General features: G+C 40.3%; 1 protein-coding gene across 4 annotated transcripts in view; it reads left to right on the top strand.

The window, feature by feature from the left end:
- LOC130274095 (cytochrome P450 7A1) overlaps nucleotides 1-13,170 on the top strand; it is a 72,448-nt gene that overhangs the window by 19,269 nt on the left and 40,009 nt on the right. For 2 of the 4 annotated variants that reach the window (XM_056521999.1, XM_056522000.1), the window contains exon 2: nucleotides 5,109-5,287. The exons of the other annotated variants lie outside the window; for them this stretch is intronic. The gene's annotated coding sequence lies outside the window, so the exon portion shown is untranslated. The remainder of the gene's footprint in view (nucleotides 1-5,108; nucleotides 5,288-13,170) is intronic. 4 annotated transcript variants of the gene reach the window in all.

The raw sequence follows: 13,170 nt of genomic DNA, 5'->3' as shown, positions 1-13,170 counted from the left end.
TGTCCACCCCTATGCAAATCCCTAATTTAGGCCTCAAATGCACATGGCGCTCTCACTTTGGAGCCCTGTCGTATTTCAAGGCAACAGTTTAGGGCGACATATGGGGTATCGCCGTACTCGGGAGAAATTGTGTTACAAGGTTTGGGGGGCTTTTTCTTCTTTAACCCTTCATGAAAAGGAAATGTTGGGGTCTACACCAGAATGTTAGTGTAAAAAAATTAAATTTTTTACACTAACATGCTGATGTTGCCCTATACTTTACATTTTCACAAGAGGTAAAAGGGGAAAAAAGCCCCCCAAAATTTGTAACGCAATTTCTCCCGACTACGGAGATACCCCATATGTGAGCGCAAAGTGCTCTGGGGGCGCACAACAAGGCCCAGAAGGGAGAGTGCGCCATGTACATTTGAGGTGATTTGCACAGGGGTGGCTGATTGTTACAGCGGTTTTGACAAACGCAAAAAAAACAAAACCCCACATGTGACCCCATTTCGGAAACGACACCCCTCACGGAATGTAATGAGGGGTGCAGTGAGAATTTACACCCCACTGGTGTCTGACGGATCTTTGGAACAGTGGTCCGTGAAAATGAAAACTTGTACAGCCCACTGTTCCAAAGATCTGACAGACACCAGTGGGGGGCAAATGCTCACTGTATCCCTTGTTACGTTCCTCAAGGGGTCTAGTTTCCAAAATGGTATGCCATGTGGTTTTTTTTTTGCTGTTCTGGCACCATAGGGGCTTCCTAAATGCGATATGCCCCCCGAGCAAAATTTGCTCTCAAAAAGCCAAATATGACTCCTTCTCTTCTGAGCATTGTAGTTCGCCCATAGTGCACTTCAGGTCCACTTATGGGGTACCTTCATACTCAGAAGAGAAGGGGTTACAAATATTGGGGAGTATTTCCTGCTACTAACCCTTGCAAAAATGTGAAATTTGGGGGGGAAACACACATTTTAGTGGAAATTTTTTTTTTTTTTTTTTTACATATGCAAAAGTCGTGAAACACCTGTGGGGTAATAAGGCTCACTTTATTCCTTGTTACATTCCTCAAGGGGTCTAGTTTCCAAAATGGTATGCCATGTGTTTTTTTTTTTGCTGTTCTGGCACCATAGGGGCTTCCTAAATGCGACATGCCCCCCGAGCAAAATTTGCTCTCAAAAAGCCAAATATGACTCCTTCTCTTCTGAGCATTATAGTTCGCCCATAGTGCACTTCAGGTCAACTTATGGGGTACCTCCATACTCAGAAGAGAAGGGGTTACAAATATTGGGGGGTATTTCCTGCTATTAACCCTTGGAAAAATGTGAAATTTAGGGGGAAACACACATTTTAGTGAACAAAAAATATTTTTTTTTTTACATATGCCAAAGTCGTGAAACACCTGTGGGGTATTAAGGCTCACTTTATTCCTTGTTATGTTCCTCAAGGGGTCTAGTTTCCAAAATGGTATGCCATGTGAGGGGTTTTTGCTGTTCTGGCACCATAGGGGCTTCCTAAATGCAACATGCCCCCCAAAAAACATTTCAGAAAAACGTACTCTCCAAAATCCCCTTGTCGCTCTTTCCCTTCTGAGCCCTCTACTGCGCCCGCCGAACAATTTACATAGACACATGAGGTATGTGCTTACTCGAGAGAAATTGGGCTACAAATATAAGTATAAATTTTCTCCTTTTACCCCTTGTAAAAATTCAAAAATTGGGTCTACAAGAACATGCGAGTGTAAAAAATGAAGATTGTGAATTTTCTCCTTCACTTTGCTTCTATTCCTGTGAAACACCTAACGGGTTAAAATGATGACTGAATGTCATTTTGAATACTTTGGGGGGTGCAGTTTTTATAATGGGGTCTTTTGTGGGGTATTTCTAATATGAAGACCCTTCAAATCCACTTCAAACCTGAACTGGTCCCTGAAAAATAGTGAGTTTGAAAATTTTGTGAAAAATTGGAAAATTGCTGCTGAACTTTGAAGCCCTCTGGTGTCTTCCAAAAGTAAAAACTCGTCACTTTTATGATGCAAACATAAAGTAGACATATTGTATATGTGAATACATTTTTTTTTAATTTGTAATATACATTTTCCTTACAAGCAGAGAGCTTCAAAGTTAGAAAAATGCAAAATTTTCTAATTTTTCATCAAATTTGCGGATTTTTCACCAAGAAAGGATGCAAGTATCGACAAAAATTTACCACTTTGTTAAAGTAGAATATGTCACGAAAAAACAATCTCGGAATCAGAATGATAACTAAAAGCATTCCAGAGTTATTATTGTTTAAAGTGACAGTGGTCAGATGTGCAAAAAACGCTCTGGTCCTTAAGGCCAAAATGGGCTTGGTCCTGAAGGGGTTAAGGTTAAAATGGGCTTGGTCCTTAAGGGGTTAAAGGGGTACTCTGGTGGAATTTTTTTTTTTTTAAATCAACTCGTGCCAGAAAGTTGAACAGATCGGTAAATTACTTCTATTTAAGGCTGCTTTCACACTATGAGGTTCTCTGTTAATACACGTACTTTTGAAACATAATTATTAACACACGTTACACAACCCCAGTCAAGTCAATGGGTTTTTTCGTTTACCCTTTGTCACACGTTATAGCCCGTCATGACTAACGTACGTTAGTTGTGACGGGAGAAATAACGTGACATGCACTAATTTTTCGCACGTCAGAATAAAACGGGTAAATTAATGTACTTTATCTTTAACATTGAAGTCTATGGCCGACATACGTTAGTAAATACACCCATAAATGCCCGTTATTGTAAGGGACGTTATTTTTACTGAGCATGCTCAGAAGAGGTGACATCAGTAGACTCCTGCAGTGCTGAGGGACTACTACTACTCCCATCATGGAACAGACTTGTTTCCATGCTGGGAGTAGTAATTCCCCACTGCGGGAGTCTGCCGGTGGCTGGGGAGGTTACATTAGTGTTTGTACCAGGGGCGGATCCAGAGTCTAGTCTCGGGAGGGGCACTAGAGTATTTTGTGTTGGTGAAGAGAAAATAAGATTTGTTGCTCACGGAACTGTATCATACAGGAATTTGGCATGGAAATTCTGCTGCAGCATAGTCCCATTGAATTCAACAGGATTCTGCTGCACTGTGCACACAACGGAATTTCCATGCCAGATGATTTTTTTCAGCACGGAAATTCCCATTACTGTATCTGGAGAAACAATGAACCCGTTCAATCTTTCTGCAGACACCGCGCAAAATGCATAGCCTTCTTTCTAGGAGACGGCTGTCCGCACAGAGATTCTCTGTACAGAAATTCTGTAGAGTGAACATGGCCTTAGAATACAAACAGATATATAAATATTACAAAGATCATAAGACATTTTAAGCAGTTTCTGTACAATATAATAGAATGTGTACATAAACAGGGCTTTATATAGGACACATGGTCACACATTTAGACTTGAAGAAAGGGGATTTTTCTAAGGCAAAGGAAAATGTTTTTCACACAAAAAAACAATACAGATGTTGAATCCTCTGCCTGCAGATGTGTTTTTTGAGAGAGTCTGAACAGACGTTTAAAGAGCAACTGGATGAATACTTGCAAAAAACATAACATTAAAGGGGTACTCCGGGGAACTAAATCCATAGCCCATTCTTTCCCTCTCACCAACCTATGAATTTGTCTAAATATAATTAGACAAATTTATCAAACTGTGTGAGAGAGAAAGTGGAGAGATTTCCCCATATGCAGCCAATCACAGCTCTGCTTTCACTTTACCTCAGCTTGTTAGCTGGTTGCTGTGGGAAAATCCCTCCACTTTTTCTCTCACCCAGTTTGATAAATCTCCCCCAGTGTGTGTGATCTGCAGTGTAAGCCTGCACACAGATAGTGAAAGCAGTTGTCTGGCAGCCATTACACAGACCTGCGCTGAATTCTGGGAGTTGTAGTCTCTGTACAGCAAACAAGGAAAAAGTATTTAGGAGACATCAGGGGCCAAAGGTGCTGCCAAAATCACATGAATAACTACAGTGGACACAGAACAGGTATTGTGGTGGCTTTGGGGCATATTTATTTTCCTTAACTTCCCTGGAGTACCCCTTTAAGGGATATAGGCGGCCATGCACCTTTTTAGGATTTCTTTGTAGGTTTGTTCTTTTGACATTTTGGTGCACATTCTGGTACAAATACTGGGGCCAGCACAATTTTGGCGCACAACCCGACAAAACAGGTTGGGTTTACAATAGTAAATCAGGGCCATAAACCTTAAATTGTAGGGAATTTTTTTCTAGTTTGTTGCAATATTGGAAAGAGCTAAAAAACTGGATATTTTTTCTTCTGGATAGTAACAGCAATCAACACATGAGAGAGAGGCTGAACTTGATGCATGTCTCTTTTTATTCAATGTAACTATGTTTAAAGAGGAAAAAAACACATTTATCAAAACCTAAACGGTATCGCTAACCAAACTCTTCTCAGACAGCAACAGACACACTCCACTATTAAGTTACAAAAGATTAAAAGATTGAAAAATCACAGAATTAGTTCAAGTCTTCGTTTTCCTTGCTTCGCAAACAGCTGAATGACTTTGTCAATATTCACAGGAATATCTCTGTGAATGTAAAGTAAACATAAGCCATAAGCCTCTGCCATTCGTGACCTAAGCCATGTTTTAACACGACGGAGGGTTGAGAATGATCTCTCTGCAGAGGCCACACTTACAGGGAGAGTTGCCAAGATCAGAAGTAAACTTCTGATGGTTGGGAAAAGGTCCTGGTCACACAAATCTAACACTTCAAGGACTGTTTGTGGAATTTCCTTATTTTGCAATAACTCTCGTTTCCATTTTGTGACCTAGATACTTAGTTCTCCTTGCAGTAACGTCTCCATTATCTTCTCATTACCATGAGCTAAAATTGTGTGGAAACGTTTTGATAGTGATTGCACAGCAACAGGACCCATGGTTTCCATTTTTTTTCTCCAAAAGTACTTTTGGCATCAGGATTTGAATCTGGAAACACTGCATTGAATCAACTGGCAAACGAGCTTTTAAATCAATAATAATGTTGTCCAGCAAGGCAATATATAAAGATTTCTTGAAGTATTCTTCAGTTGATGTTGCATTGTAATTTGATCTGTGCACTTGTCTTTCTCCAAGGAGTGGCAGTTTTAGTTCCACTCCAAGTTCTGAGGCCAATTCCATAGCCTCTATATGCAAGGTGGAAAAAGTGCTATCAGCAGTACATCGCATATTCTCCAGGGTTCTCATGGTATCAGTAAAAAAGTCAGATGCACTGGATAAATCAAGTGTTGGTGATTGAAGGAATCGACTCAAAGGTAGGGTTACTTTTAAAATGTTAATGAGCGAAACCAAGGAAAAGATAAACTCTGTACTGCACAGAGAATGGATAAGAATAGATGCTGTTGAGCTAGTGCTTAAACATTTCCACTGAGATATCGCTGTTAGTGCACTCGCTACTTTTACAAGACCATCTCGAAATCTTATGAGAGAATCATGGTGTTCTACCCATCTAGTTTCACAAAGACTGCTCAGTTGAGAGCCTAACTCCTGCTTTAAAACAAAATTGCGCTTTGCTGATTGGCTGAAGAATTAAATAGTTGATTTGACAACTCCTACTGCATTGCGAACTGCTGAAACTTGGGAGGACTTTGAAATTTACTTGTTTAGAGAATGGTTATAGCAAGGACATCTGCAAGCATTGGGTGCTTCACGAAGAATTTCTGACACAGCACCAGTGACCTCTGAAGACATAACACTGCAACTGTCTGTTCCAATGCCAACACAGTGAGTGATATTCAGGGAGAGCTCTTTAATTAGTTTAATCACTATCTGGCCCAAAACCTGCCCTGTAAGCCTTGGTTCAATAACCGATTCCTTCTGGGTTGCTAATTAATAAGCATCTACAAATTTTTACAAAATCTTCACAAATAGTTTCATTGTAGACATATCTAAAATTGAGTGAAAGTTGCTCTGTATGTGAAAGATCTGTTGTTTCATCAAAGATCACACTAAAATAGCAAGCTTCTCCAATTCTACCTACAATGATATTGCAAATTTTTTCACCACAACACATTATTAAATCATTTTGAGTAGATTTAGAAATGTAAGTAGCACGAGAAGATGCAGTAATAAGGTGCTTCTCTAACATTTTGTCTCCAGATGCAACTCGGTATTTGAGCAATTCCCGAAAGTTGCCTTCATTCACATCTGGAGTGGAGTCATCTAGTAAAGCACCATCATCTCGATGGCCACGCAGAGGTATATTTTGTCTGCCCAAAAATATAATTGACTCAGTGATAGGGCGAATTCTCTCTCGGTTCTCCTTCACCTTCTGAAGACGATGCGAGTTTATTTGATTAACAATTTCATTGTCTGGTGAATGATAGGTTTGTAAAAATGCTTTTCCTTCGGTTACACTCTCCCGGTGATAAACAAGTCTTTCATGGACTTCTAAATCTCCATCCTTGCCCTTAAGCTTTTTAAAATTAGTCAGGGGCTCAGTTACCAATTTTCCAAGGGCCATGCCTTTATTATGACCACCCTTCCGATGTTGCGCAAACAATGCACAGTACTTGCAAAATAAACCCTTCTTGGCAGCCGAATACACTAGCCAAGGAAAACTATCAATATGTTGCTTCGACAAGTAACGCTTTATTGTTTGCGTTTCTCCATTCTTGGAAGTCATGTTCTGAACAGACAAAGGTAGTTAGTTCATATCCGGAGGAGGTTGCCATGGATTTTCCAAAAGCAAGCATTTGGTGTAATTATTAATTGTTTTTCCAAGATGTGTGCCAATGTCATTCATTTGGATACTGCCGGTTTCGGGAGGGGTATCAGACAGTGGCAACTCATTCTGAACTATTGGCTCTACAAATGTACCAGAACTAGATGGGAGGCTAGTGTCAGATTCCATACATGAAGTGCTTTCTAGTGTTCCTGATGACTTTTTTGCACTAATACTGAAGAAGGAATCTATAGTCCTGCAGCTTGCTCTTTTCTGACTCATTTCTATAACTAAAGCAGAAAAGGGCATTTCTATACTATATATAGTCTGGCATTATTTATATATAATGTATACACACAAAAGGAAAGCAGCAGAACTCCAAAATAGTGTGAAAAATGTGTTGCGTTTAATTCACCAAACATCAGGGTAAAATTTCAGCCGCCTTCAATGGCTGTGAGAGACAGCTGACACATCGTTCTTGCGTTTGGTGAATAAAAGCAACACATTTTTCATGCTATTCCTTTTGTATGGAGCTGGCTGAGACTTTGGACTTAAAGGGGTACTCCGGTGGAAAACATTTTTTTCAGGTCTTTTTAACGACGCATCATATCGCGACGGTCCCGCCGCTCATCAACAGCCGGGACCCGCGGCTAATACCACACATCGCCGATCGCGGCGATGTGCGGTATTAACCCTTTACAAGCGGCGGTCAAAGCTGACCGCCGCTTCTGAAGTGAAAGTGACCCGGCTGCTCAGTCGGGCTGTTCGGAACCGCCGCGGTGAAATCGCGGCGTCCCGAACAGCTTGCAGGACACCGGGAGGGCCCTTACCTGCCTCCTCGGTGTCCGATCGGCGAATGACTGCTCCGTGCCTAAGATCCAGGCAGGAGCAGTCAAGCGCCGATAACACTGATCACAGGCGTGTTAATACACGCCTGTGATCTGTGTAAAAGATCAGTGTGTGCAGTGTTATAGGTCCCTATGGGACCTATAACACTGCAAAAAAAAAGTAAAAAAAAAGTGTTAATAAAGGTCATTTAACACCTTCCCTAATAAAAGTTTGAATCACCCCCCTTTTCCCATAAAAAAAATAAAACAGTGTAAAAAAAAAATACAAATAAACATATGTGGTATCGCCGCGTGCGTAAATGTCCGATATATAAAAATATATCATTAATTAAACCGCACGGTCAATGGCGTACGCGCAAAAAAATTACAAAGTCAAAATAAGCGCATTTTTGGTCACTTTTTATACCATTAAAAAATCAATAAAAAGTGATCAAAAAGTCCGATCAAAACAAAAATCATACCGATAAAAACTTCAGATCTCGACGCAAAAAATTAGTCCTCATACCGCCCTGTACGTGGAAAAATAAAAAAGTTATCGGGGTCAGAAGATGACATTTTTAAACGTATAAATTTTCCTGCATGTAGTTATGATTTTTTCCAGAAGTGCGACAAAATCAAACCTATATAAGTAGGGTATCATTTTAACCGTATGGACCTACAGAATAATAAGGTGTAATTTTTACCGAAATATGCACTGCGTAGAAACGGAAGCCCCCAAAAGTTACAAAATTACGTTTTTTCTTCGATTTTGTCGCACAATGATTTTTTTTTCTGTTTTGCCGTGCATTTTTGGGTAAAATGACTAATGTCACTGCAAAGTAGAATTGGCGACGCAAAAAATAAGCCATAATATGGATTTTTAGGTGGAAAATTGAAAGGGTTATGATTTTTAAAAGGTAAGGAGGAAAAAACGAAAGTGCAAAAACTGAAAAACCCTGAGTCCTTAAGGGGTTAAATCAACTGGTCCCAGAAAGATTCGTAAATTACTTCTATAAAAAAAATCTTTACCCTTCTAGTACTTTTTAGCAGATGTGTTGTCCACATTGCTCTCTGCTAACACCTGATGGCCATATAAGGAACTGTCCAAAGTAAAAGAATATCCCCATACAAACCTATGCTGTTGTGTACAGTTCCTTATACGGGCACCAGATGTCAGCAGAGAGCAATGTGGACAAGAGGTAGACAACACAAATCAGAAATTCAAAAAGTAAAGTATTTCCTCTGTAGTATACAGCTGCAAAAAAGTACTAGAAGGGTAAAGATTTTTTTAATAGACGTAATTACAAATCTGTTTAACTTTCTGGGACCAGTTGATTTAAAAAAATAAAATAAAAGTTTTCCACTCGAGTACCCCTTTAAGTCTTTATACAGCTTGCATCAGCCTAACAATTTATTAAGTGCTGCCCAGTTTTTGGAAATATATATATATATACTTATTTCTAGGTTTTAAATGGGCACTGTCAGATCTAAAAACTTTTGGTATGTTGCAAAGCATGCAAAATCATTAGGTTTCGCAATTGCTTTCATTAAAGATTTTTAAGTATTTCATAGTGACAAAGCCGGTCAAAAACATGTCTCCTGCCTTCTAGGATACATTCCAGCCTGACTGTGTCCCTGCATCATCCCCTATGTCATGGACACACTTCATGATTGACAGGTCTGCAGTGTCTCCAGATGTTGCAAAACTACAACTCTCAGCATGCCTGGACAGCCTTTGACATACTGGGAGTTGTAGTATTGCAACATCTGGAGACACTCTGGTTGGAAAACACTGCTGTAGGCACACAGTGAGTGAGGGAGGGGGAGGAGTGGGAGTTGTCATCACAGTGAGGGACCCACCCCATGCTTCTGGTGGACAAAATTAAGGTATTTCAGAAATAAAGCTAATTCTGAGAGAAATGTAGGTTGTAGACACATAAAAAGCATATGTACATGATCAGGGTGAGTTACTGAGCAACACAGAACAGTTTTATTTATTTTGGGTGATCTGACAGGTACCCTTTAAGCTCTTTTTGACAGGGTGGGTCAACATCAACATATGGTTCCTGTAACATTTTGTTTTTGGATGTTTTTCTAGACAAATATAACAGGTTATGGATACAAGATCTATGTGAATTGAACGTTGAGCCAGGGATTCATTCTTATGCCCTATTGGAGTCTGATGCCAAATTAATGCCAGTTGCCGTAGGGCAAGTGGCATTAGGGTACATGGGGAGCAAACAGTGCGGTTGATCCCCAGGTCTCCTTCTTACTTCCTGATATACAGGATAGGTGGTCTTCTTGTCTCCTCCTTCACTGGAAAGGCCCTGAAGTTTTACTCCGCAGGAAGATGATGTACCGCCAGCCTTCAAAATATTTGTGCATAATATTAGTGATGCATCCCAAATAAATCAAAGGGTTTTATATATATATATATATATATATATATATATATATATGTTACTCCTAGTCTACATCTTATATTAAATATAGGATGTGTGCCTCAGTCAGGATAAGGTGTAACATCGGGTATACTCCGGACCTGTGCTCACTATTCTGCTGATGAAGTCACTGGCCCTCATTTACTCACAGGATTCCTTCTTTTTTTGTCGGGTTGTGCACCAGATTGTGGCGCATTGCGCCAGAAATTCTGTCTGCGCCAGAAATGAAATACCCGACCAACTCTCCATTTTACTGAGAAAACCCTAAAAAGGGGCGTGTCTGTCAGGGAAATGGGGCCTGGTCACAGAAAAGTGGCGTGTTCCCGACTTTTTCACAAACACCCTACATATTTACTAAGATTTCCACAGAAAATGTGGTGGATTTGAGCTGAGAAAAACCAGACAGATCAGAGCATGTGTAAAAAAAAAAAAGAAGCAAAGTGTAGGGAAAAGTACAAAGTGTAGGGAAACCTTAGTAAATACTGTGGGGAAAAAAGTGTAGGGAATTAAAAACCCACAAAGAAACCTACACTCCATTCTTAGTAAATGAGGGCCACTGTGTACAATTGCATTACTTATCAACAAGGGGACATCCTCTACATCTAGAGGAAAGAAGGTTTGTACATCAGCACAGACAGGGGTTATTTACTGTAAGAGCATTAAGACTGTGGAACTCTCTTTCAGAGGAGGTGGTCATGGTGAACTCAATAAAAGAGAACAGAACGTTGATCCAGGGATTTATTCTGGCTGCCATATTTGGAGTTGGGAAGGAATTTATACCTCTAGTATGAGGGTTTTTTGCCTTCCTCTGGATCAACTCAGTAGGAACTCATTAGGGATATAGGATGAATTTTATGAACTCTGGTCTTTTTTCACACCAATAAAATAGTAATCACAGCTCTGGGAGTATAATACAGAACTATTACTGTCTGGGCTCCCTATCTTTCAACCCCTGCCTCAAAAAGTTATATATCCTGTATTCCCATATATATATATATATATATATATATATATATATATATATATATATATATATATTAATGCAAAACATTTAGTGTCCCCCCACAATGCCCCATATAAAATGATATCCCCTTATATAAAATATTTTTTCTCAAACTGTCCCATATAAACTTTATGAAAAAGAATACACCTCGAAAAGTGTATATATAAATACTTACTTACTGCTCCCCTTGCCCCGATCCCTCACACCAACCGGTACCTATGGTCCCCTTTTCTCCATTATTGAACCCCATATCCCCCTGTCATACTAATGGTGCCCCTCAAAGTGCCCCATAATATTGATGACCAACCTTTTCATAGTCTGCTCCGGGTCTCCATGGGCTCCCACTCTCTCAGAGAAAGTAAGATATCATAAGGCAGCCCTGTGTTTCCAGCTTCCTCTTCCTTTGCGCTGCTTCACCAGGCTGAGCTTGGGCTCCGTCACTCTGTGACCATCCTGATGCCACATGTCTACACAGCCCATCCCTGCTCGAGGGTTGATGTCACCCGATGTGGAAAAAAAAGGTGTCACCCCATACCCCTTCTTCCCCCAAAGTAATTTTTTAGCCTGTTGTGATGCCCGCGGTGTAGCACGTTGCTGAAAATAATTTCCAGTATAATAATTAAATATATCAACTGTCACAGAATGGGAAGGTGCAGAAGAAATTTTTACCATTTAATACTACAGCTCCCAGAGTCACCTAAGCAGTGGTAAGGTTATGCTGGGAGTTGTAGTTTCACTCATCATAACTGTAGAACTTACAAGTGACTACAGCTCTGATGGGACATAGTGAGAAGAATACACAATGCTACAGTGACTACAGGTGACGTCTTCTCTTTAGTGAGGAGAATACACAATGATATCAGTGACTACAGGTGACGTCTTCTCTATAATCTTTCCTTATCTAATTCAGATGGTACATACTGCCAGGACTTTGTCAGCTAAGTCTTCTTTCTGAAGAAAATGACGCCCAGATGGCTCCTTAATTTGTCAGTGAATTCTGATCCTCTATATGAAAACAATAATTATTATAATAAAGCTAAACACTGTATCCCCTGAATATAATACTACCACACACTGTGCTCTCTGAATATAAACCCGCCACACACTGTACCTCTGAATATAATAATACCACACACTGTGCTCTCTGAATATAATACTACCACACACTGTGCTCTCTGAATATAATAATACCACACAGTGTGCTCTCTGAATATAATACTACCACACACTGCACTCTCTGAATATATTACTAGCACATACTGCGCTCTCTGAATATAATACTACCACACACTGTGCTCTCTGAATATAAACCCGCCACACTGTACCTCTGAATATAATACTACCACACACTGTGCTCTCTGAATATAATGCTACCACACACTGCACTCTCTGAATATATTACTAGCACATACTGCGTTCTCTGAATATAATACTACCACACACTGTGCTCTCTGAATATTACTAGCACATACTGCGCTCTTTGAATATAATGCTACCACACACTGCACTCTCTGAATATATTACTAGCACATACTGCGCTCTCTGAATATAATACTACTACACACTGCACCTTCTGAATACAATACTGTAATGTATTGTGGCCCATAAATATCGTAGTACCCCAGAAATTCCTTCATAATATAAACCATACCTCTAAAATGCTAAACATTCTGTGCCCCTCATAAATAGCAATAATGCCCAATCTTGTCCCCCACATATAATAATTATGACCCGTCCTGCATCCTCACATAATAATAATGTCTGACCTGTTTCCCCCAAATAATGCCCTCTGTCCTGTGCCCCTCACATATGCCTCCTGTGCCCCTTACACATAATGCCCCCGTCATGCCCCCTCACATATAATGCCCCCTGTCCTGTGCCCCAACATATAATGCCTCCGTCATGCTCCCCTAACATATATTGCCCCCCTGTGATGTGATGCTCACATATAATGCCCCCTGTCCTGTGCCCCAACATATAATGCCCCTGTCAGGGGATCATGACAGAGGCATTATATGTTGGGGAACAGGACAGGGGCATTATATGTGAGGGGAGCATGATGGGGGCATTATATGTTGAGGCACAGGACAGGGGGCAATATATGTGAGGGGAGCATGACGGGGGCATTATGTGCAAGGGGTACAGCACAGGGGGCATTATATGTTAGGGGAGCATGACACATAATGCCCCCCTGTGCTGTGCC

This window comes from Hyla sarda, chromosome 5 (genome assembly GCF_029499605.1).
Source record: "Hyla sarda isolate aHylSar1 chromosome 5, aHylSar1.hap1, whole genome shotgun sequence".
NCBI classification, from domain to species: Eukaryota; Metazoa; Chordata; class Amphibia; order Anura; family Hylidae; genus Hyla; species Hyla sarda.
Note: the sequence above shows the minus strand (reverse complement) of the source record. Positions and strands in the feature narration are given on the sequence as shown.